Source organism: Euphorbia lathyris, chromosome 7, assembly GCF_963576675.1.
Source record: "Euphorbia lathyris chromosome 7, ddEupLath1.1, whole genome shotgun sequence".
NCBI lineage: Eukaryota > Viridiplantae > Streptophyta > Magnoliopsida > Malpighiales > Euphorbiaceae > Euphorbia > Euphorbia lathyris.
The window spans coordinates 6,256,061-6,283,668 of NC_088916.1; the positions used below are offsets into that span (position 1 = coordinate 6,256,061).

Below are 27,608 nucleotides of genomic sequence, written 5' to 3' on the forward strand. Positions count from 1 at the left end.
AATTCCAAACCCGCCTAAAAAAGAAACGGGCTTTAGCGGGCCTACGTCGAATTGGGCTTTAAGATAAATTTTTATGTCCAAGCCTAATCTAAGGTACACGGACCTCAGCGTGTCGGGTGGGTACCTAGCGCGTGAACAAGTCTACTCATATAGACCATTAAAGTGGATGCTCTAATGTCTATGCAGCCTACGAAGCCACCAAGGCGAGTAGGACGTTCTCGCTTGTCGTCCGTTCCACCTGATAATGGTGGTTGGATTGATTCCATCCTTGAACTGAATTTGCCACGTCGTACCTGGTTCAATACCTTAACGAACAAGGATGAGAATGCTCTTATTATCACATTACTTAGAAGAGATTTGGGTGCGTAGCGTTATAGAAACATGTAATGGAACTTTGGAAACCTATTGCCGATTTTGAAATGTGGGATTTAGGGCATGGTTTTCTAGTGAAAATTGACAATGATCTTGACAGAGAACATGTTGTCATTGATAGCTCGTGGTTGGTTCAAAGACATTAGCTTAGTATGAAGACTTGGATACCCTCATTTTCCTCCTCGGATGCCTTAATTGAGTCGACAACGGTTTGGATACAACTTCTAGAACTTCCTTGATTTTACTATAATGAAGACACCGTATTAGCTATTGCGAAGGCAATTGGGAAACATGTTAAGGTAGATGATAACACAGCCAAAGCAGTGAGAGGCAGTTTTGCCAAGGTTCGTGTTGATATTAATTCGATGAAACGACTTGTTGCTAAATTCGACCATGAGGGTTCGAAAGAAAGGGTTGGTTGCTCAATCGAATGTCTTGAAAACTTGTATAATCAAAGGTTAAGGTGCAAAAATACTCTTAACGTTTTGGATCATGAGCAACTTTACTCCTAACGTCTAAAATGCAATTTTACCCCTAACATTCGTAGGCAAGAGCAATTTTACCCCTAACATTGATAATTTGGGTCAATTTTACTCCTATTATAAAACACAAATATTTTTATTCATTATTCTGCACCAATTGCATATCAATTCGTTATAAAAAAAAGGGTTTCATGTTTTTTATAATTTATTAATAGAATTGGAAATTAATATTTATAAAATCGGTGAATTTTTTGAATTTTTGTATCCAATTTATACCTTTTATGGTTATTATTGCTCGTTGTAGTCTTTTATTACTCTTTGTAGTCATTTATCTTCCCTTTGTAGATCTTATACTAGCTACAGCCTGTATGGGTTTATTTTCGTACTATATTTTGTATCTTTTAAGTTAATGAAATGAGATATGGCATTTCTATAAAAAAAGAAGATGATAAAGGTTGACAATTGATAGGCGGAGTAAAGGCAGCTCTCTGTAGGTGGGGATAGTAGCCCTCGCAAATACAGGATTATTCGGTTGGAGAGGTCGATTTTACACGTACGTTCGTAAAAAAAAATTGTTAAATTGAACTTGCTCAATTATATATATATATATGTGTGTGTGTGTGTGTGTGTGTGTGTGTGTGTTATACTTTGAATGGTCAAGAACCAATTTTTAAGTATTAATGTACAATTTCTCGAAATTAAGCTAGATTCATTAAGAGTCTTAACTGTTGAAACACCTTTCCACATGATTTTGATTTGACAAAATTATTTAAGTTAATCCCATGATTAAGACAATTAAATTTAAGTTCTTTGATTTAATTGTACTAATGTGTTTGTTCAATGTTGAGTATATTAACTAATGAGAACAGGAACTAAGTAAAAAGAAACACAGAACGAAGTCAGCATAAGCAAAGACACACAGCAGAAGCTGAGTTGAGTATAACTCAGCCTCGTTAAAAGAAAAGTCTTCTTCAAAATAACGCTTGAAGGCAAAGCCGAGCATAGAAGCTGAGTAAAATATAACTCAGTCCCGACAAAGGAAATCTTAAAGGCAAAGTCGAACAATCGAGCTGTGTATTCGTCAGGTCAGCGCCAATGATCCGTTTACTAAAAGACAAGGTCCGACAGATCTCTGCAACAAATCAGAAGCCTCAGAAATGTGATCACAGACCTTTTCGAGACGCATGGACTGTCTGGCGTTTGGGTAGAAGACAAACCTGGTGCTAGGAGACGAAAACTGGCGCAAGAAGACGAAACTGGCAAGCCTGCCTCCTGTGCAAATCAAAAGACAGGATTGGCCTGCGATTCTGGAAGCTGACCATTCAATAATGAAAGAAGACCGTTACTCCCAACGGATATGTTGGAATTCAAATGATTTGAAGCTTCAGAATCCACTATAAAAGGACAGTTTCATCACTTGGATCCTAACGACACATACAAGTAAATACAGACAGAAAAGCAAATCTTCACAAGAGTGAAAATCCAAAATAGAAGCTGTCTGAAAAGAAAGCAAGCTCTTACACCAAATTTCCAATCATTGTGTAAAAGTCTAGAGTGAATTTGTATTTATCTAAAGTGTTCTTTATTTAGTGAGAACAATCTTGTATATTAGAAGAGTGAAGCTGAGTACTCGGTTTTAGTACTCAGTGGTAGAGAAAATCTGAGTGTTCGGTTATAGCGCTCAGTGGTTGATAGGATTGAGTAGACGAATAGAGGACGGTACTCTTGCATACTCAGTTGCTATTGTAAACGGTTTGTGCTCTACCTTTAAAGAGCTCAGTAGTGGATTGAAAAAGCCCGGAGGGATTCTGGGGACTGGATGTAGGCGGTGAGGCCGAACCAGGATAAGACTGCTGAGTAATCTCTAACCCTATCTCTTGATATATTTGTATGTGTTGCTTGCTTAATTTACTCAGTATATAATTTGTATAAGCTGACGCTGAGTAATCAGAGTGCTGAGTTGGAAGCTGACCAAAAGAGTTATTTCCCAACTCACAATTGAAACAGCTCTAGTCAGTGTCTGATTAAATCTGTCTCATACTTCTCTCAGTCTTGCTGACCTAAAGCTGAGTTAAATTATCAAACATTTAATTAAGTCAGCATATTAAGCGAAAAAGTTACATTAGTTCCTAACCCCCCCCCCCCCCCTTGGAACTAATCATATTAAGTTACACGGGACCAACAAGTGGTATCAGAGTGCAGTAGCTCACTATCCAAGATAAAACTATCTTGAGCTGATCCCTGTAAATGGCTGAGAACAACACTCGTTTCCTTCCAGGAAATCAAACAACATAGATACTCCCTGAGGGATTATCAGTTAGTCGGCATCCTCTGTTCTTCGGGTCAAATTATACATTTTGGAAGAACATAATGAAAAACTTCATTCATGCTACAAACATGAGTGCATGGTTGGCTATAGTCCAAGGCCCGTTTGTTCCCTATGAAATTATTGACGGAGTAAAATCTGTCAAGAGTGAGTCTAAGTGGTCAGGGAATGACCTTAAAAAATTACAAAATAATGCTTCACTGTGCGTTAGATGCTGCAGAGTACAACAAAATTTCAGGTTATGAGTCAGCACAGGAAATCTGGAAGAAGCTGGAGGTGACCTATGAAGGAACAAGCAAGGTCAATGAGTCCAAGGTGAATCAGCATATGCAGCTATATGAGCTGTTCGAGATGAATGATAATGAAGACATCTCTGAGATGAATGCAAGATTAACCAACATCATAAATGAGCTTAAGAGACTCGGCAAGAACTTCACAGAAGAAGAACAGGTGAAGAAAATCTTGAGAAGTCTCCCCAAAAGCTGGCAAGGTAAGAAGACAGCTGTAGAAGAAGCTCAGGACCTGACCACGTATAAATATGATGAGCTGATTGGATCTCTGTTGACCCATGAGATCTCCATGAAAAACTTTGAGGCTAAAGAGAAAACTGAGGACAAGAAGCAAAAATCTCTTGTCATGAAAGCCGACTCAACCGAAGCTGACTCATCAGATAATGAGGAAATGGCCATGTTTACCAGGAAGATGAAGAAGCTGTTTAGGAAAAGCGACAAGAAAAGAAAAAGGTCATTCAAAAGAAGTGACAAATATAGAGCTGAGTCTAGCGACAACAAACATAAGAAGGACAGCTCCAAGCCTGTTACTTGTTTCGAATGCCATCAAACTGGGCACATCAAGTCAAGCTGTCCTACTCTGAAGAAAGAAACGAACGGTAGTAGAAAGGCAATGGTGGCCATATGGAGTGACAGTGATGAGTCAACCTCATCAGAAGCTGATGCCACTGAGTCAGCAAACATCTGTTTTATGGCTGACGAAGCTGTTGACGACTGCCGATCTGAGCAAGATGACTTCTCCGATGAGTCTGATCATGAGGAACACCCCAACGAGGTAACATCCATATCCTTGCTCAGAAATGAAATGGTTAATGCCCTGAGTGATCTCTATACACTGATCAAAAAGTGTAACAAGAAAATAAGAGCACTCAGCAGGCGGTGTGATGAGATTGAAGAGGTCAAACTCAGTGACCTCCGACATCTACTCCAGGACAATACCAGGCAAGATGAAAATCTAAAAATCATGCATCGGTTTGTCTCAGAAGTCCAATCAGATTCTAAGAAACTGAGAAAGGACATCACTTCAATACAGAACCAGTTGAGTTCATCGGCTAAGAAAAGGTTCTATCCAAATGCTGAGTATTCTGGTACTGGTCAGAAAAGCCGGTACACTCAGCAGAACAGTCAGTGTGACTGTTATGGAAAGAGAGGACACACTGTAAGTGTGTGTTGGTATGCTCAGCACCATCATGCTGACCATAAACGTATGTCATCACAAAATAAAATATGATGCTTCACCTATTCAGTCTAACAAACGAGGACCCAAAAAGAATTGGGTACCTAAAGATAACTAGTTCAATTGCAGGTGAGCCTGAGATGTGCTGAGAAGTCAAAGATATGGTACGTTGACAGCGCATGCTCGAGGCATATGACTGGTGATGAAACTCAGTTCATCACACTTGTGCATAAACGAGGAGGAAATGTGAGTTTCGGAGACAACAAAAATGGTAAGATAGTGGGATCAGGTACTATTGGAGGTAATCCTACTATTGAGTTAGTCTCCCTAGTCAGGGGCCTCAAATATAACCTATTGAGCATAGCTCAGCTGTGTGATAGCGGTAGAAAGGTTGTATTTGATGCTACTGAGCGTCGGATACTCGAGGGTAAAACAAATGATTTGATTTTAACTGCCCCTCGTGTTGACAATGTTTTCATGCTGAGTTTAGAAAAGAAGTTTTCGAAAAATATATGCTTAATGTCAAAGGAAGATAATTCCTGGCTATGGCATAGGAGACTTGGTCATGTAAGCATGGACCTCCTTGCCAAATTAGCAAGAAAGCAATTAGTTGAGGGATTACCCAAACTTATATTTGAGAAGGATCAATTATGCAATGCTTGTCAGCAAGGTAAACAAACCAAAAAGTCTTTTCAAAGTAAAAATGTAGTCTCAACCAAGCGTCCATTGGAATTACTACACTTGGATCTTTTCGGACCAGTCCAGCCGCTGAGCTTGGGTGGTGAGAGATTTTCCTTAGTCATTGTAGACATTTCTCTCGGTATACTTGGGTCATCTTGCTGAGTAGCAAGGATGAAGCTTTTGAGATGTTCTCAACACTGATTAGAAAACTTGAAAATGACAAAGACCTAAAGTTAGCTCACATCCGAAGTGATAATGGCGAAGAATTCAAAAACCAACAGTTTGAGGAATTCTGTGAAGTCAGCGGCATTGACCATAATTTTTCTGCTCCTAGAACTCCTCAACAAAATGGGGTAGTTGAGAGGAAGAACAGAACCTTAGTTGAAATAGCCCGGACAATACTGAGTGAGAATAGGCTTCCAAAGTATTTCTGGGGTGAAGTTGTCAACACAGGTTGCTATATACTCAATAGGGCTTTAGTTAGACCTATACTTAAGAAAACCCCCTATGAACTTTGGAAAAGACGAAAACCTAACATTGGATACTTTCGTGCCTTTGGTTGTAAATGCTTTATTCTTAATACAAAAGACAACCTTGCTAAGTTTGATTCAAAAGTTGATGAAGCTATCTTCTTAGGATACTCAACAAACAGCAAAGCATATAGGGTGTTTAATAAACGAACTCAGGTCGTAGAAGAGTCGGTACATATTGAGTTCGATGAAACTGACCCTGCAGGGAAGATAAGTCAACCTACCGAAGATGACCCATGCTCAGCTTGCGCTGACCAAAATGGAGCCACTGAGTCATCACCTCAAGGACTAACCAAATGTAAAAATGAACCTGAAATTATCCTTGCTGACCAATATAACCCTATAGAAATTGTTGAAACACCAACTCCTGAAAACTCAACACTGCCAAAAGAGATCAAGATTCCAAGAGGACACTCAGAGAAGTCCATTCTTGATGCTGCTGAGAACACCCTGATGACAAAAAATCAACTCAGGAGATATCTTAGTAATGTGGCCTTTGTCTCTGTTCATGAATCGAAGAACTTTTCCGAAGCTGAGCACGATGAATTCTGGATTAATGCGATGCAAGAAGAACTTGATCAATTTAAGAGAAACGAAGTATGGGATCTAGTGCCTAAACCTAAGAATCAAAAGACCATAGGAACAAAGTGGGTATTTCGCAAAAAGCTAGACGAACAAGGTAACGTAGTCAGAAACAAAGCCAGACTTGTAGCTCAAGGTTATAGTCGGCAGGAAGGTATTGACTATGGTGAGACCTTTGCACCCGTAGCTAGATTAGAAGCAATTAGAATATTGTGTGCATATGTTAGCTTTATGAATTTTAAATTGTTCCAAATGGATGTAAAAAGTGCATTTCTTAATGGAGTTATAAATTAGGAGGTTTATGTTAGTCAGCCTCCGGGGTTTGAGGATCCGAAATTCCCAACCCATGTTTATAAACTCAAAAAGGCTATGTACGGCCTGAAGCAAGCACCACGTGCTTGGTATGAAAGGTTGACCAGTTTCCTGCTGACCAGGAACTATGTCAGGGGAAAAGCTGACACAACCTTATTCATTAAGAAAAAGGGTAAAGATACCATGTTGGCACAAATATATGTAGATAATATTATCTTTGGTGCTACTAACGAAGCTATGTGCAAGGAGTTTAGCAAACAGATGCAAACTGAGTTTGAGATGTTAATGATGGGAGAACTCAACTTCTTTCTTGGACTTCAAATCAAACAAGGTAAAAATGGCATCTTCATTAGTCAGACCAAGTATGCTAAGGAGATATTGAAGAAATTTGATATGGAAGAATGTAAGCCCATATCTACCCCAATGGGTACTGACACGGTGCTTTGTGCTGATGAGAAAGGTAAGTCAGTAGATAACAAGTTATATCGAGGTATGATTGGCTCTCTACTTTATCTAACTGTAAGTAGGCCAGACATTCAGTACTCAGTATGTTACTGCGCTAGATATTAAGCTGGCCCCAGGGAATCTCACTATATAGTTGTGAAAAGAATTTTTAGATATTTGCAGAGCTCAGTAAATGCAAGTTTATGGTATCCAAACACAAATGACTTCACACTTATTGGATACACTGACACTGACTATGGACGAGACAAGTGGAGCGTAAAAGTACTTCAGGAGGATGTCACTTCCTTGGAAGCTGTCTAGTGTCTTGGTTCAGCAAGAAGCAGTCGTCAGTTGCCCTGTCAACCACTGAAGCTGAGTACATTGCTGCTGGAAGCTGTGTGGCACAAGTCCTATGGATTAAGCAACAGCTGGAGGATTATGGAGTATAAACAAAAACAATCGAAGTCAAATGCGACAACAAGAGTGCCATTGACTTATCCAAAAATCCAATCCAACACAGTAGGATGAAGCATGTCAGCATTAGGCATCACTTCATCAGAGACCATGTACTCAAGGGTGAGATCAAGCTAACTTATGTTCCAACGGATGAATAGCTTGTGGATATCTTCACGAAGCCACTGGTCTGTGAGCAGTTCAGCATACTAAGGGAAGCTATCGGTATGCCTAATCCTCTTCAATAAGTTTTCTGCGCTAAATAAATGTTGAGTGATTATAATATGCCGAGTGATTACTATATGATAAGTAACTATCATATGCTAAGCTAACATGAATGACATGAAATCACTTTATGCTGAGTAGACATACATATTGAGTGATTACTATGTGCTGAGTTACTAAGCATGCTAAACATCCTTTCTATACGAAACAACATACTCGGAACTCCAAACGTTTAGCATTCTAGATGTTGAGTAAGATAACTTGCGAAATTTAATGTTTGCACGCGAATTTAAGTAGCCACCTAGGATGACATAAGCGTAATGATTAGGAACCCATGCACCGAACGTGTCATAAATGTCAGAATTCAAAGCCGTTGAACGTTTCGAAATCAAACCGCCATTCTGACCTATCAGATCGACGCGCTCCGACTATAAATAGTGGATGAATTCCCACTAACTTCTCTTTACGCTTGAAACTTATCGCACTTGATCTCTTTCTCTCTCTCAATTCCTTAATCTTCTGCATTTCTCAAACCATCAAGAACACCATGTCTAGTGATTCCCAGAACAACTCCAACGAGCAATACGTCGACAACCGCTCAGACATTAACCCAGCCTCTCCTGTTGAGCAGGAATATAAGGAGACCTCCTCAGAGTCTCAAGGACAAATCCATGGTCAGTATGACCAAGCTATGCCCGAGGTCAGCATCCTCGGTGAAAACCCTTACACTGACCAAACTACTCCTTCTAAGAAGAAGAAGAAGAAGAAGAAGCAGCCTAGGGAAAAGAAGTTCTTCAAGGTCTTCAATAGCATCAAAGGCCTTAACGTATATCATTCCCGATGGTTTTCCGGGAGCTTCATAAATGAAGAAAAACCCTTCTGTGACTGGATTTCCAAAAATGGGTGGACCGACCTCTTCTATATGCCTACAACGACTTATCCGCAACTGGTAAAGGAGTTCTATGAAAACCTAGCAGTCGCTGAGGACGATGAGGATTATTTGATCACTAAGGTCAAGAATAAGGCAATCACCATCACCCCCCCTCTTACCTTGCTACCCTGCTAAATCTTAAAGCAGAAGGTGCTGAGTTGCGATGCACAAATGACTACAAAAGGGTTCATTACGTCGTTGAATTCTACAAACCCAAGAACCACAAAGGAGAAATTCCCAGTACGTGTATGGGTCAGGCTCAAAAGCAAGCACACTACATCCTGACCAACTTTCTCTTTCCTAAGGTCAACTCCTCCTCATCAGCATCTAACTTTGAGCAGTGCTTCATCTGGCACATGCTGAATTACAAGCCACTCAACATGCCCGTCTTCCTTATCGGAGCTTTTCAACGCAGCACCGGGATCCTTCGGATGGGGTCGCTCATCACTAAAATACATCAGGATTTCCAGGTCAGCCTTAAGGGAGAAATTGACATAGAAGGGACTGAGATCACCTCGGGAATCTTATTCACACTGGCCCACAGTCATCCTATCAAGCCTAAGAAAGGGAAGGGAGTTACGACTGGAGCAGATGTTGCTAAGGAAGCTTATGCTAAGGTAACCAAGAAAGGCAAGAAAGTTATGGTTGAAGAAGCACCCGCTGAGCACACTAGGCAGGACAGAAAGATGAAAGCTGGCCAAACCTCAACCAAAGACATTAACACAGCTCCGAAGAAGCTTAGGATAGTATCTAGTGCGAAGAAAGCTGCTCTTGCTGAGCAAGCTCAAGGGGAACCTAAGTCAGCTGAGAAACAGAAAAGGCAAGTTGAGACTGAGGAAGAAAGTAAGAAAACACCTGATCAGCCTCTGAAGAGGAAGAAAACCTCTGGGTTGAAGCCGATAGATGCTAACCCACTTAACTTTGTGATTACAAAGGAATCACACTTCGTGCGAAGTCAAAAAATTGATTTGGAGAAGACTCCTTGTGATCAGGAGGAAGAACAGGGCGGTACTGAGGGTCAGCCTCAAGCTGACATGACGGGTTCTGCTGAGCCAAGTAACACAGGTGCTGCTGAGCAACCTGCTGAGAACCAAGCTGAGTCACCAGTGAAGGACAAGGTTGTGGAAGACCTTGATGCTAACCTTGGACACAACTCTTCCTCTGAGTCCCTTGACTCTATTACTGCTGATCCTTCTCCTCAAACCACAACTCAAAAAGATAGCACAGAAAAGCGGTTCAAACGTAAGGCTCTAAAACCCAAAGTCATAGACTTATTAGATGAATCTCCACTGAGGGACCCAATCACTGATCTCACTGGGCTTCAATTCCAGTTCTTCACAGATATCATTGAACCCACTCCCGACCAAGTGAAGGAAAAACAAGCCTCTGTTTCTCGAGTTGAGGAACAAGCCGACCCAAAAGCTACTAAGGGTCCAATCTCTATCGACACTTCTGCTCATCCTTCCATTGAGCAAGTGCTCGAAGTCCATGCTGCTCAACCCAACGAGTTAGCAAAGGAAACTCCTCCTGCTCAAGCCAGCTCTGAGTTACCTCAACCTCAAAACTCTACTCAACCTCAGACTGACACTGAGCAGGTTAATAACTCTGCTGATCAAACTCTTCCTACTCCTATCAAGCAGACAGAAAACCAGTCAGCCCCTGCTGCTGGCCTAGATAAAAGTGCAGCTGCTGACCAAGCTGTCACCTCCACTTTTGGGCAGCACCAAACACCTCCTCTATCCGGTGCTGACAACATTACGGCCCCTGCATATAACACTGGTGAATCCTACACTTATCTGAATGCTTTTGAGTTTGGACAGAAAATCATTGACTCAGCTCAAGCTCTACTTTAAGATATTGATCAGTCTCACGCCGATGCTGCTGGGTCTATTCCTGCTGAGCCAACCCAATTCTCCTCTGTCACTCAACTTCTGACCGAACTTAAGGGTCTCAAAGAACTAATGAGTGTCATGACGTCTTTAGTCTCTCAACAGCCCAAGCAGGAATTTATAATGAAGCTGGCTGAACTCCAGCTGATGATGGTGAATCACATGAACTCCATCGAAGGAAAACTCAATGCCTTATCAGCTGTGAACTCAACATATGCAACCTCTGATGAGGTCCATCAACTTTTCTCCCAGCTGACCTCCGAACTGACCGGAGCTCGTGAACTAATCTCCTCCTCTTCTCAGTGCTCTATTGAACAGATTGGTGAAGCCATTCGCCTACTCAACTAAAGCAAAGAAGAGATGGACACTGACCAGGTCAAGACAAATGACATTCTACACTGCACTAGGTCAACCCTTGCACATGTCCGGCAGATTAACGTTCAACGTCAGTCATATGATTCTGCATTGCTCAAAATGTATTATCAATCTTATGCCCGAATGACGGACTCAATTACTTGGGTTGGGAAATCTCTTAAGTATCTACTCAGCATGCTCAGCGCCAATATCAAGATCCCTGCTTTGACGATGGCTGATGGCATGCAAGTGTTTAAGGGTCTTAGGGAGAGTACGGGTCACATGCAACACTATTCCTCTATCCTGACTCATGCTGTTCAACAAGAGAAGTTCCTGGCACCTCCCATTCAATCATCTGATGCTGGAAAAACGGGGGAGAAAGGCCAACCTAGCCAAGCTAAACAAGTAGCTACCGGAACTCAGCAGAAACCGGGGGAGAAAAGTAAAGCTAAACTGCCAGCTGCCGGAACTCAGCAGAAGCCTCCTGGCTCAACTTCTGCTATTCCGAGCACCCACACTCAGCAACAACGAACTGCCCAAACCAAACCCAAGTCAAATCAAGTTCAAGCCAATATTAAGAAATAGAACTAGCAATAGTCCATAGTCTTTGCTTGTAACTTATATTGTATGGCATGTTCATGTTAAGCTGAGTAATTTTATATATAAGCATCTTTTATCCAAACTGTATTTATATATGCGATGCTTAAGTGCTGTGTTTATATGATGATCTGTCACATACAACTACTCATTGAACAACAAATTAAAACTTGTGAACATAGAGAATAATCAAGTAAATCATACTCAGTGCACCCCAACCTTGATAAATGAATCCAACTCTCATACTTGAACTTAACATAATATCTCTGATGCCTAAAATAGATAAGTATCAAAACTGAGTTATGACCACATGTTCCAAGTATTGACCTTAGACTCTTTTCGATTAAATCTTAGAAGGTTTAGAACTGAACTAAGTCAACAGATGCAACCCTTACGGGGGAGTAATCTCAGAAGAATAAAAAGGGCATCAATCATGTGGGTTACTCAACACTGAGTTCCTTAATTAAATACTTTTACCAACATCAAAATGGGGGAGTTTGTTGAAACACCTTTCCACATGATTTTGATTTGACAAAATTATTTAAGTTAATCCCATGATTAAGACAATTAAATTTAAGTGCTTTGATTTAATTGTACTAATGTGTTTGTTCAATGTTGAGTATATTAACTAATGAGAACATGAACTAAGCAAAAAGAAAGACAGAACGAAGTCAGCATAAGCAAAGACACACATCAGAAGCTGAGTTGAATATAACTCAGCCTCGTTAAAAGAAAAGTCTTCTTCAGAATAACGCTTGAAGGCGACGCCGAGCATAGAAGCTGAGTAAAATATAACTCAGTCCCGACAAAGGAAATCTTAAAGGCAAAGTCGAACAATCAAGCTGTGTATTCGTCAGGTCAGCGCCAATGATCCGTTTACTAAAAGACAAGGTCCGACAGATCTCTGCAACAAATCAGAAGCCTCGGAAATATGATCACAGACCTTTTCGAGACGCATGGACCGTCTGGCGTTTGGGTAGAAGACAAACCTGGCGCTAAGAGACAAAAATTGGAGCAAGAAGATGAAACTGGCAAGCCTGCCTCCTGTGCAAATCAGAAGACATGATTGGCCTGCGATTCTGGAAGCTGACCATTCAATGATAAAAGAAGACCGTTACTCCCAACGGATATGTCGGAATTCAAATGATTTGAAGCTTCAGAATCCACTATAAAAGGACAGGTTCATCACTTGGATCTTAACGACACATGCAAGCAAATACAGACAGAAAAGCAAATCTTCACAAGAATGAAAATCTAAAATAGAAGATGTCTGAAAAGAAAGCAAGCTCTTACACCAAATTTCCAATCATTGTGTAAAAGTCTAGAGTGAATTTGTATTCATCTAAAGTGTTCTTTATTTAGTGAGAACAATCTTGTATCAATTATAAAGGTTAGAAGAGTGATGTTGAGTACTCGGTTTTAGTACTCAGTGGTAGAGAAAATCTGAGTGTTCGGTCATAGCGCTCAGTGGTTGATAGGATTGAGTAGACAAATAGAGGACGGTACTCTTGCATACTCAATTGCTATTGGAAACGGTTTGTGCTCTACCTTTAAAGAGCTCAGTAGTGGATTGAAAAAGCCCGGAGGGATTTTGGGAACTGGACGTAGGCGGTGAGGCCGAACCAGGATAAGACTGCTGAGTAATCTCTAACTCTATCTCTTGATATATTTGTGTGTGTTGCTTGCTTAATTTACTCAGTATATAATTTGTATAAGCCGACGCTGAGTAATCAGAGTGCTGAGTTGGAAGCTGACCAAAAGAGTTATTTCCCAACTCACAATTGAAACAGCTCTAGTCAGTGTCTGATTAAAGCTGTCTCATACTTCTCTCAGTCTTGCTGACCTAAAGCTGAGTTAAATTATCAAACATTTAATTAAGTCAGCATTATTAAGCGAAAAAGTTACATTAGTTCCTAACCCCCCCCCCCCTTGGAACTAATCATATTAAGTTACACGGGACCAACATTAACATGTAAAAAATGGGATTTAGAGAAGGCTGAACAGGTAAAAAAAATTAAAAAAAAAATTGATTTCAGAGGGCCTACCAGGCGAAAAATAATAATAATATGGATTTAAGGAGGCCTAACATGCCAAAAAAATAGAAATTTAGATTTAGGGAGGACTAACAGGCCAAATAAAAATTATAAATTTGGATTTAGGGAGGTCTAACAGACCAAAAAAAAATAGAAATTTGGAGTTAGATAGGCCTAATAGGAAAAAAAAATAGAAATTTGTATTTATAGAGGCCTAACAGGCCTAAAAAAATTAGAAATTTGGATTTAGAGATGCCTAACACACTCCAAAAAAAAATAGAAATTTGGATTTAGGGAATAATAGGTCCAAAATATTGAAATTTTAAATTTTGGACAAGCCTAACACGTAATGAGCTATTTTTGGAGGGCTATTTCAACACTCCAATAAAAAAAAATTGAGACGGGGGCCGAAACTACCCGAGATCAAGGTGGTTTCGGCAGCCGGAGGAGCTCGGACCCCCTTGTCTACGCCCATGTGTGTGCTACAAATCCGTTCTGACACGGCTTCTGAATAGGGAAGAGAATCTATGATGATTTCTTATTCTCTAGAGATGGAAGAGGTCGTTGATGGCCAGTGTTTTAAAAATCAGCCCAGGCGGTGATTTTTAGAATATTGTTCCAATTTTTTTAAATTAGTAGATATATGTTGGTTTACTGATTTTTTACCGCTCAGGACGGTTCTAGACGGTTCCCGATGGATCTAAGCGGCTCCTAGCTGACGGCGGTCCTTTTTTAAAAATTGAGCATTTAATTTTATTACAGTTTTTTCAATTTTAAGTAAATTATTAGATAATCAAAAACTAAAAGAAAATAACTAAAGCTATCAAATATTGTTTTTAGGGATATTAATTTTATCATCTTCTTCATTGAGAGTGTCTAACTTTTAACAATGGGGGAATTCTTTATCTTCCTACGGATTTAGACCGTAAATCCGGGAATCACTCCTTCTAATAGCTAGAGAAGAACATCTTTATTAGTTTACGATTAAAACTAACACGTTCCGGAACAGATTTATATCATTGCATAATTACCTGTATTATTTTGTTTTAAAAATTTGTTTTGTTTTGGTTTTTATATAAAAAAAATAGATTTTGTTTAAATGAATTTGTTATAAAATTCTAACACAAGCATTGCCGTTTGTGTTGCAAGAGTTTATCTTCTTTTTTTGACGAAATGCTTTATGAATATATTAACTTTGAAGGCTTATTACATCTTTTAACAAAAAGAGCACTAAAAGAAACAGACTCGGTTTGCCAAAATGAAAGCGTGGCCAAACTCAAGGCATCACTAGTTAAAGAGTGAGCAACATGGTTAAAGTTAATGAGTTAGGCTTATTAATCATATGCTTAATATATAAGTGTTAATTCTGATTACGTGTAACCCGACTATGTAGATAACTTACAAAACATTAACGTAGGTTAGAGAAGGTTGGAGTCCGGCAAACCGGTTTCAATGTCTAAGTCAATTTTTGTTTGGGACCAAATTGAAGAGTATGGACTAGTTTAAAAATAATAGTTAACGTATTATATTTGATGTCATTACATGTCTATTTATAGGTTTTTTATGTTAAGGTTGTCACCTCTCTATGAGCTTTTAGGATTTCGTATCCCTCGAGGATTCCAAATTCTGTGAGGAGTTCTTTATCTCGTAGGATTCTAGGAGATTCCCTTGTAATTGGAGGCTTGAGCTCTGATCGTCATATCTGGGCCTCTACTATTAGGCCGCTACTATTGTGTCTGGGCTACTAATTCCTGCACGTGCCTTTTAGCTCTAAAGAGAGCGGGGATGATGTCATCCACGTGATATCATTTTGACTCATATCAATAAGCATACCTATGAAAACTAAAAAAAAAAAAGCACAATAAGCATTACAAGCTAAATCTAATTATAATGAATTAGAAAACCATCTCTCCCGCCCCTCTCCTTTCGTCGCCACCTCCTCTCCCTCTCGGTTTGGTTCTTCCGCTCTTAAATCGTGGATTATCGCATCTTCTCCCGATGTGTCTCAATGTAGTTGATTTGTGACTCGGTGATACACAGGTTTGTCCATCTACAGCAGTCAATATAAACGGATTTTACGCTTCAAAATGTAACCTATGAATCTGTTTATTTATTCGGATTATTTATTGTTTTAATCTCGATATTTGTATCAAGATTTTAAAGTTGTGTGTTCTGTCTTTTTTATCTGGTTGAATGAAACGATTTTTTATACATGATATTAATTAGAAAATTGTTTTTGATTCGGTGAGGCGAAATAATTTTTCTAGATGGTTTCGGATTTGAGTTCGGTGTAAAGCAACACCCAAATTGTGTTTAAAGATTGTTAATTTCGATTTAGTGTGTATACCGCTTGTTTTTTTATATTGTTCTTACACCGAAAAGAAAATAATAATCCTAATTAAAATAAATTAGAAAACTTTCTCTTCCGCTCCTCTCCTTGTCGCTGCCACCTCCCCTCCCTCTCAGTCCCATTCTCTCGTTCTTATTTCGTGGATTATCACCTCTTCTCTTGATGTGTTTTGGTGTAGTTGATTCGTGATTCGGTGATACGCAAGTTCGTTCATTTATGACAATCAACATAAACGGATTTCACGCTTCAAAAGATAACCCATGAACCCGTTTATTTATTCGGATTATTTATTATTTTAATCTCGACATTGGTATCACAGCCTTAAGGTTATGTGATCTGTCGCTTTTATCCGTTTGAATGAGTAAGACGGTTTTTTTTATGTACGATGATATTAAGTAGAAAATTATTTTTTATTTTTATATGTGGCGAAATAATTTTTCAAGACTGTTTTGGATCTGATTTCGGTGTAAAACAACACTAAAATTGTGTTTATCGATGGTTAAGTAATTAAGTTAAATCCTAATTACATACGTAACTTAATCTAACCAATTTAAGTTTCGGGATGCAATGCATTGGTGTATTTACCTTAATTGTATTAATGTTTTGTTTGAGAGTGATTCATTGACTGTGGTTAATAGTGTCAATTCGTCTGATCCAGACTTGTCAGTTTATGGGTCAATTATTCAGGATTGTAAGTCTTTGTTAAATTGTCGACACGATTATAAAGTGTCCTTCTCTCCACGCCTAGCGAACAAGGGAGCTCATGTCGTTGCACGACATGCCCTGTCCAATACTAACGAGTTTGTGTCTTTTTCTGCTCCGGATTGGTTACAGGAGTCTATTATTGCTGATTTGGTTTAAGGAATGAATTTCATCTTTGTTTCAAAAAAAAAAAAGTAATTAAGTTAAATAATGGTTAAGTAATTAAGTTAAATCCTAATTACATACGTAACTTAATCTAACCAATTTAAGTTTCGGTCGATTATATATTCGATCCTAATATATTTTCAACAATTATATATTTCATAAGTATTATATAAACTTTTAATTTTATTTTTCAAATGTTAAAACACTAATTAAATACAGGAAAAGCATGAAGGGAAAAAAATAAAGAACTCAGAAACACCTCTTCGCATCTAGAATCAGATGATTGAGATGGACCCCATCCATAATAGAAGGTGTTGATGTCTTCACAGCTCTTTAAAATGCACCAGCCGGGAATCGAACCCGGCTCTGTACCGTGGCAGAGTACTATTCTACCACTAGACCACTGGTGCTTTGTGTATTGTTATCAAAAACATTAATATTCTATCCATTTTTTTTATAACTCGTTTAAAGTTTTTCATCATTTATAAGTCGTTTAAAGTTTTTCATCAAAACAAATATAACATTAATTACACTATTAAAATAACTAATTTATCTTTAATACTATTTTCCTAAATTTCTATTTTCCATGTGAAAAATCTCTCTTCTTTTTTGATGGAAATAGTTGTATTTTCAATAGATGAACAAACAACAAGTACAACAAACAAACATAAGGAATAAAAACCTTACAAGATCTATAAAGGCACTAAAATGACTACAAAGAGCAGAAATAACCATAAAAGGTATTAAAAACATAAAAGAATAAGAAAAAATATACTTCTCATAAATCCAAATCCGTAGAAAAGCATCTGCAATCCACTCATCATCATTTAAGCCATTCTGAACAATCGGATGTAAATCCTTTCTTTTGTTGCAACCACGTAGATCCATTGATCCACGAACAAGATAAGCCGTTTCCGCTCGTGCTAAATTCAAAAAAGGTATAAACGGAAGAATAATAGAAAACTGATGCAATTCAAGCGAATAAAGAAATTAGATGAAGTATATGAACACAAACAAAAAAATAACAATAATAAAAAAACACAGTAAATCTAACCGAGCGGGAAGAGGAAGAAGGAAGACAAACTTCCCTCTTCCTCTTCAAAGTAGATTCACAAAATAAGAAAAATTGTGTATTTGATAAATGAGGGGGTTTTGATAAAAGAGGAAGAAAGAGAAGAAAAAAAAATCTCTCTTCTTAATTTTTAGGGCTAAGGTACCAAAATAGAACTATGGTTTTTAGGATAGTATAAATTTAGGGTTCACGTACAAAATATCACCAATATAGGCTTAACGTTTAAAAAGGGTACCAATTTAAGTCTCGATAACGGAATGAGACATGTCATTGATATTACTCCGTTAAGTTCTTTCAATTGTACGTGGAGGGAGAAATCAAAACTTAACGAAGTAGTAGGAATGACATGTCCAATCCGTTCTTGATGCCTAAATTGATACCATTTTTCAAACGTTAAGCTTATATTGGTGCTATTTTGTACGTGGAGCCTAAATTGATATTTCTCCAAAAACCATATATCTATTTTGGTACCTTATCCCTAATTTTTATAACTTAAATAGGATTATTTACACATTAATACTAAACTTCTCTTATTATAAATAAGGGAAAATTGAGAAAGTATTTTTAAGTAGACTTGTCTATGGATCGGGCTGGGTCGGGTTGGACCGGGCCTATCGGATTTTTAGGTAAAAATGATCGGTCCAAGTCCAGTTCAGCCTACTATTAATTTAGGTGGGCTCACCCGGGCTGGGCTCGGGCTTAAAAATTAAATCCCAAGCCCAACACATATAAACCCACCTAAATATAAATATAAAATTATTAATTATAAAAAATAAATATTATACTTTTTTTTGGGCAAAACCTCAAATAGATTAACGGGAAGAATTTGCATCTTCCAAAATAATGTTTGACAACCAGACAGGTAAAATAGAAAAAAAATAATCGCTAGCATTGGAACAGGCCCGCCTAGCTACCAAATGAGCGGCCATATTCGCTAAACGAGAAATAAAAGCAAGTTTAAAATCGGGTTGAGAGTTTAAGATATCCCTGCAGTCTTGAATAATTGACCAAAACTCTGAAAGGTCTTGACGTCTAGAGGCAACAACATCAACCATGACTTTAGCATCAGACTCAAAATCAACTCTAGTGAAGTTTGGGCTAGCCAACCAACATAGACAAGTACGAAGAGCAAGTGCTTCCACAATTTTAGGCTCCTTCAATTAAAAATAAATATTTAATATATAAATATATACATTTATTAATTAATATTAATAGACAGACCGGGTTGGACCGGACCGTGTTATTTTTATTAATCCCAAACCCGTCCAAAAATAAGCGGGCTTTAACGAACCTGGACCGGACTGGACTTATGAACAATTTTATTGTCCAAGTCTGATCCATGGGACACGGATCGAATGGATACCCGAGCCCATAAATAGATCTATTTTTAAGTACATTAATAATATAAAACAACATATAAAATAAACTAATTAAAAAAATTAAAACGTCATATAATAAAAAAAAACATAAAGTATATATAGTAAACATAATGTTTATTAAACACAATTTGTGTGCCTCCAATGTTACCGTCTTCTCTTCTCACTAAATAATGGAACCACGTACCTTTTATTTAAAAGAAAATAAAATAATTGAAAAATGTATGTTTATGTCCTTGATCAATTTAATCTTTCTTGATTAAGTTATTGATAATTATATATTATGCCCCTGATCTATTGTTTTTTTAACGTATTAAGCCTATAATAATTTAAATAGAGGTATTAAGTCATTGATCATTTATTTTTTAAACACATTAAGCCCCTCCTGAATGATCTGATTATGTGTGTAATTCAAACTTCGTTTAATGCAAACGGAACTGGTAGCATAAAATCAAAGTTACAAATGAAATAATTTATTAAAAATGACCTAAGAAACATATAATGTAAAATTGAATAAATTATTAATAATATATAAGGTCTTGTTTAACTTTGTGATTCCTGTGTGAGCGTGCCAGAGATTTTGTAGAAAAGCCCCAAAACGTGTGTCAAATCTAACTGCTAATGAGACGATCGTGTGAAAAGTTTAAAGGACATGAAAAAGCTTAAAGTTCGTAGTTAAATCTAGAAAAATGATTTTAACCAAATTGAAAAACCGCCAAGAATTGTAAATAGACTTGAATTGAATTGAATAAGCTTGAAATTGAGTAATTGAAACAATTAGAAAACTAGAACTTACAATTAAAAGATGAACGAAATAGTAAATTAACTAAAATTTGCAGAATATCTAAAGTCCATTGAAGAACCATTGGAATTATGTCTGGTTTTGTGTGTCCTTTTTTCCTCCAAAAAATCTCTTTTTAATAATAACTTCCAAGAACATATAACCGCTCCATCCCCACTACTCCTGATTTTAATCCACTTCCAACTATTTGATATTTCTTGATTTCAAGTGTTTTCCATTTTCAGCAAGAAAGTTGCAACTTTCCGTAAGGAAGATCCCGGATTCGATAATGTTGCTCCATAACTGACAAATATGAAAGTTCCCAACTGCTCAGCAAGGAAGTTCCATAACTGTCCAGCAAGGAAATTCCCAACTGCGTTCTCTCCACTAACCCACATTCAGCTCCACTAACTCACATTCCACTTCCACGGTTTTTGTGTGTTGTAACTTATATATCTAATTGGTTAATTGCCTAATTTAGCTAGAATAATTGGTAAATTACTAAATCGGTAATGCTTCTAATTTCTTGCACATTTTGATGAAAAAGATACAATTGTCAAAATAATACCAAATCAAAGCCAAATTAAATTGTCTAATTGCCTAATTACCCCCAACCCCATTATTTTACCAATTTGGGCCAAATTAAGTAGATTAATTATAAAATTAGCCCAAATTAAATTAAGGGTGAAACAATTGCCCCCCTATGTATTAGTTTATGAAATGCACTAATACATAGAGACTTAATTATTAGGATTGTTGATTTAATTCCACAAAAATTCAAACTGTTAGGATGCAAGTTCTTTTAATCTGAAATTTTGAAAAAATTAAATAAACAATCTTAAGGGGAATGTACCTCGATCTAGACCGTAAAGCATGATCTTAACTTTGTGAAAGAAGTCTTGCTGGTGGAAGCACTCAACCACATCAGTGAGAGGTACTACGAGTCGCATTCTCTAATTCTAGTGTGTATTCATTTGTGGAACAAAAGATCCACTACATAGAGTGTTCCTACCTTCTCTATGAGTCCTTATGAGCTTAGGATTTCGTATCCTTCGAGGAATTCAAGGATACTGTATTCTGAAAGGAATCATTTATCTTATAAGCATCTTGAAGATTCCCTTGTAATTGGAGGCTGGAGCTCCGATCGTCATATCTGGACCGCTACTATTATGTTTGGGCCACTAAATCATGCACTTGCCTTTTAACTCTAAAGAGAACGGGGATGACGTCATCCACGTGATGTCATTTTGTCTCACATACTTACGAAAACTCTAAAAAAAGAACAATAAGCATTACAAGCTAAATCTAATTACAGTGAATTAGAAAACCATCTCTCCTACTCCTCTCCTTGTCGTCGCCACCTCCTCTCCCTCTCAGTCTCATTCTCTCCTTCTTAATTCGTGGATTATCGCCTCTTTTCCGGATGTGTCTCGGTGTAGTTGCTTTGTGGCTCGGTGATACGCAGGTCCATCCATCTACGACACTCAATATAAACGGATTTTACGCTTCAAAAGGTAACCTATGAATCTATATTCGGATTATTTATTATTTCAATCTCAACATTTGTTTCATGACTTTAAAGTTGTATGTTCTATCTTTTTTATTTGGTTGAATTAAACGATTTTTTATGTATGATATTAATTAGAAAATTGTTTTTGATTCGGTGCGGTAAAATAATTTTTCGAGATGGTTTCGGGTTTGAGTTCGGTGTAAAGCAACACCAAAATTGTATTTAAAGATTGTTAATTTCGATTTAGTGTGTATACCACTTGTTTATTTTATATTGTTCTTACACCGAAAAGAAAATAATGATACCGAAATAATTTTTCAACTGTTTCGGATCTGATTTCGGTGTAAAACAACACTAAAATTGTGTTTATCGATGGTTAAGTAATAATTAAGTTAAATTCTAATTACACACGTAAGTTAATCTAACCAATTTAAGTTTCGGGTCGATTATATATTTGATCCTAATATATTTTCAACAATTATATATTTCATAAGTATTATAAAAACTTCTAATTTTATTTTTCAAATGTTAAAACATTAATTAAACTTTAAATACAGGAAAAGCATGAAGGGGAAAAAAATAAAGAACTCAGAAACACCTTTTATCATCTGACACATCAGATTGTTGAGATGGACCCCATCCATCGTAGAAGGTGTTGATATTTCACAGGTCTTTGAAATGCACCAGCCCGGGACTCGAACCCAGGTCTGTACCGTGGCAGGGTACCATTCTACCACCAGACCACTGGTGCTTTACTTGTTGACTTCAAAATAATTTAATACTCCATCCATTTGTTTATAAGTAGTTTAAAGTTTTTCAACGAGACAAATTTAACATTAATTAATTGCACTATTAAAATTTCTAATTTATCTTTAATACCATTTTCCTAAATTTCTATTTTCCATGTGAAAATTCTCTCTTCTTAATTTTTAGGGATAAAGTACTAAAATAGACCTATGGTTTTTAGGATAGTATAAATTTAGGGTTCACGTACAAAATATCACCAATATAGGCTTAACGTTTAAAAAGGGGTACCAATTTAGGTCTTAATAACGGAATGAGACATGTCATTGATATTACTCCGTTAAGTTATGCCAATTGTACGTGGAGGGAGAAATCAAAACTTAACGAAGTAATAGGAATGACATGTCCAATCCGTTCTCGATGCTAAATTGATACCATTTTTTAAACGTTAAGTTTATATTGGTGTTATTTTGTACGTGGAGCCTAAATTGATACTTCTCTAAAAACCAAATGTCTATTTTGGTATCTCATCCCTAATTTTTATAGCTTAAATAGGATTATTTATATTAATACTAAACTTCCTCCCTTATCATAAATAAGGGAAAATTAAGAAAGTATTTTTAAGTAGACTTGTCCATGGGTCGGGCCGGGCTCGGGCCGGAACTGACGTGTTTTTAGGTAAAAATGATCGGTCCATGCCCAGCCTAGCTCACTATTAATTTAGGCGGGTTGGGCTTGGACTTAAAAATCAAATCTCAAGCTCAACCCATATAAGCCCATCTAAATATAAATATAAAATTATTAATTATAAAAAATAAATATTATACTTAAAAAATAAATATTTAATATATAAATATATACATTTATTAATTAATATTAATAGACGGACAGGGCTGGGCCGGGCCGTGTTATTTTTATTAATCCCAAACCCGTCTAAAAAATAGGCGGACTTTAACGGACCTGGATCGGGTTGGACCTATGAACAATTTTTATTGTCCAAACCCGGTCTAAGGAACACGGGTCTGAACGGACCGGACGGATACTCAGATCTATGGACAGATCTTTTCTTAAGTACATTGATAATATAAATCGACATATAAAAAAAAGAACAAATTAAAAAAAAATTAAAACCTCATGTAATAAAAAACATAAGGTGTGTAGTAAACATAATGTTTATTAAACACAATTTGTGTGCCTCCAATGTTAGCGTCTTCTCTTCTCACTAAATAATGGAACAAGTACCTTTTATTTAAAAGAAAATAAAATAATTGAAAAATGTATGTTTATGTCCTTGATCAATTTAATATTTCTTGATTAAGATATTGATCATATCATTATATATTAAGCCTCGGGTCTATTGTTTTTTTAACGTATTAAGCCCATAAAAATTTAAATATAGATTATTTTTTAAACACATTAAGCCCTCCTGAATGATCCGGTTATGTGTGTGATTCAGACTTCGTTTAATGCAAACGGAACTGGTAGCATAAAATCAAAGTTACAAATGAAATAATTTATTAAAAAATAATATAAGAAATATATAATGTAAAATGGAATAAATCTATACTATATATAATAGTGGAAGCTGAGAGAAATAAGGAGAAGTGTTTTAGAGACTTTTTTGATGAGTTGTCAACGTAGTAAAAAATCAAGATTAAAAAGATTTAATTAATTAAAAATAACAGATTTATATTTATAATAAATTAAATAATTACTAGCCCATTAATTAAAATAATAAAAGAAAGTAAGAGTTACGGGAAGATGAAAAAACACAAAGCAAAAGAAATCCAAAAGTCAAAAATAAACTTCTATATAAAGCATGATAGATAGTATTCTGTCATTATATTCATTGGTCATGATAAATAATATTATATTTCTGAAAGTAATTATTCGATTTTTTTCATATGTTGTAGTTATTTTGTTCTCAATTGTGTTGTTGTTTTATTTTTATTAAACAATAGTTGTTATAGTTTCATCTTTCAGATCCATTTCTGCTGTTATCCAGGTTCTATACCTCTCGTTACCTTATCCATATTTTTCTTTTTTATTTGTCTTTTACATAATAGTTGTTCATTGAAGTTTGAGACACATTGAATAAAATATTAAAGATGTATTGAAATATTATACTTACAATGAAAGTTTATTTCAATTATAAATTATGTTATATTATTTTTATTATTATTATTAAGGAGTTATTTTTTCTCAGTTCTCTAGACAAAGAGATTGTAAGCATCTAATGCACTTGATAATATGTTTATTTTTGAAGAATTTGGATTATGCTAGATATGAATTCATATATAATAGCGGAAGCTGAGAGAAATAAGAAGAAGTGTTTTAGAGACTTTTTTGATGAGTTGTCAACGTAGTAAAAAATCAAGATTAAAAAGATTTAATTAATTAAAAATAACAGATTTATATTTATAATAAATTAAATAATTACTAGCCCATTAATTAAAATAATAAAAGAAAGTAAGAGTTACGGGAAGATGAAAAAACACAAAGCAAAAGAAATCCAAAAGTCAAAAATAAACTTCTATATAAAGCATGATAGATAGTATTCTGTCATTATATTCATTGGTCATGATAGATAATATTATATTTCTGAAGGTAATTATTCGATTTTTTTTCATATGTTGTAGTTATTTTGTTCTCAATTGTGTTGTTGTTTTATTTTTATTAAACAATAGTTGTTATAGTTTCATCTTTCAGATCCATTTCTGCCGTTATCCAAGTTCTATACCTCTCGTTACCTTATCCATATTTTTCTTTTTTATTTGTCTTTTACATAATAGTTGTTCATTGAAGTTTGAGACACATTGAACAAAATATTAAAGATGTATTGAAATATTATACTTACAATGAAAGTTTATTTCAATTATAAATTATGTTAACATATTTTTATTATTATTATTAAGAAATTATTTTTTCACACTTCTCTAGACAAAGAGATTGTAAGCGTCTAATGCACTTGATAATATGTTTATTTTTGAAGAATTTGGATTATGCTAGATATGAATTCAAAATGAAGGTAAATAAAAATAAAATTTGATGCTCAAAATCCTAAAAATGTATATTAATTATGGGATATTAAGATAATTGCTTTTGCAACATTGGCTTATATAGTTTTTAACTATTATATTATGGTTTGTACAAAATTGTTAGTATTTCAAGAGTTTTTAACGGATGAAAATGAAACATGATCATAGGAGAAGTTTTTGGAAAATATTAATTAAAAAATATTATTGTTTGAATCTCTTCAAATTCTCAAATGTTGAGCATAATGATTCTAATTGATAGAATTAATTTCACATATAAATTATAAAACGTTTTTTTTTGGTACTGGGTGGACTTAATACTTCATTAAGAAAAAAATAAAATTTTTAATTAATGGGCAAAAAATATTTCCACTCTCCTCTTTATGTGCTTATATCTTGACATGCTCTCTTGGTGTACTGGGTTTCAACCGACACTAAAGACCCTATATTGGTGTTGGTCAAACGACTGATTGTAAGCATTTATTGTAGAAAAAATGGCTCTCTTTTAAGAATGTCATAGTGTTAGCCTAAAGGGAAGAAGAGGAAAATGTGTATATTAGTTGTTCAAAGTCCCACATTGGAAAGTTATGCTTTTTGGAGGAGTTTGGAAGACTATATATTTGGGCTTGGGTTTTAGGCTTAAGGCACCCACAACAAGCCTCCTCTAATTTCTAAGGCTTTGCTGACCAATCGATTCCTGCAGATATTGTAGAAATACCTATTCCAGACAGCTCAACATTACCCAAAGAAATAAAAATCCTAAGAGGACATTCGGAGAAGTCCATTCTTGATGCCGCTGACAACAAGCTGATGACGAGAGATCAGCTTAGAAAGTATCTCGACAATGTTGCATTCGTCTCAGTAAATGAGCCAAAGAACTTCACCGATGATGAGCATGATGAATATTGGATCAACGCTATGCAATAGGAGCTTGATCAATTCACGAGCAATGAGGTATGGGATTTAGTACCAAAACCTAGGAATCAAAAGACCAGAGGAACTAAATGGGTCTTTAGAAATAAACTAGATGAGCAAGGCAACATAGTCAGAAATAAAGCCCGACTTGTAGCCTAAGGCTATAGTCAGCAAAAGGGTATTGACTATGGTGAGACCTTTGCTCCTGTTGCTAGGTTAGAAGCTATACGTATATTGTGTGCATATGCTAGCTATATGAACTTTAAACTATATCAAATGGATGTTAAAAGTGCTTTTCTTAATGGCTTTATAAACGAAGAGGTATATGTTAGTCAGCCTCCAGGGTTTGAAGATCCAAAATTTCCAAACCACGTTTATAAACTCAAGAAGGCTCTGTATGGCCTAAAGCAAGCACCACGTGCTTGGTATGAGAGGTTGACCAACTTCCTGCTGACCAGGAACTATGTCAGAGGCAAAGCTGACACAACCTTGTTCATTAAGAAAAAGGGTAAAAATACCTTGCTAGCACAAATTTACGTAGATGATATAATCTTTAACGAATCTATGTGCAAAGAATTTAGTAAACAGATGCAAACTGAGTTCGAGATGTCTATGATGGGCGAACTCAACTTCTTCCTTGGACTACAAATCAAGCAAGGTAAGAATGGCATCTTTATTAGTCAATCCAAGTACGCCAAGGAAATGCTCAAAAAGTTCGATATGGAAGATTGTAAACCCATATCAACCCCAATGGGTACTGACACTGTCCTATGCACGGATGAGAAAGGTAAGTCAGTAGATAGTAAGCTATATCGAGGTATGATTGGCTCTTTACTCTATCTTACTGCTAGTAGACCTGATATTCAGTACTCAGTATGCTATTGCGCTAGATATCAAGCTGACCCCAGGGAATCTCACCTTGTAGCTGTAAAACGAATCTTTAGATATTTGCAGAGCTCAGTTTATGCAGGTTTATGGTATCCAAACTCAAATGACTTCAGACTCATTGGATACACTGATGCTGACTATGGACGAGATAAGCTAGAATGTAAGAGTACTTCGGGAGGATGCCACTTCCTTGGAAGCTATCTAGTATCTTGGTTCAGCAAGAAACAATCATCAGTTGCCCTATCTACAACTGAAGCTGAGTACATTGTTGCTGGAAGCTGTGTGGCTCAAGTCCTATGGATTAAGCAACAGCTCGAGGATTACGAAGTCAAAACAGAAACAATTGAAGTCAAATGCGACAACAAAAGCGCTATTGACCTATCCAAAAATCC

At 36.3% G+C, this 27,608-nt stretch overlaps 2 non-coding genes across 2 annotated transcripts; both read right to left on the bottom strand.

Moving 5' to 3' along the window:
* Nucleotides 1-17,140: 17,140 nt before the first annotated feature.
* Nucleotides 17,141-17,227, bottom strand: LOC136201819 (small nucleolar RNA snoR114). Its single transcript, XR_010674157.1, has one exon. It is a non-coding gene; the product is annotated as a small nucleolar RNA snoR114 (small nucleolar RNA).
* A 7-nt stretch (nucleotides 17,228-17,234) lies between these two features.
* TRNAG-GCC (transfer RNA glycine (anticodon GCC)) lies at nucleotides 17,235-17,305 on the bottom strand. Its single transcript has one exon. It is a non-coding gene; the product is annotated as a tRNA-Gly (tRNA).
* Nucleotides 17,306-27,608: the final 10,303 nt, after the last annotated feature.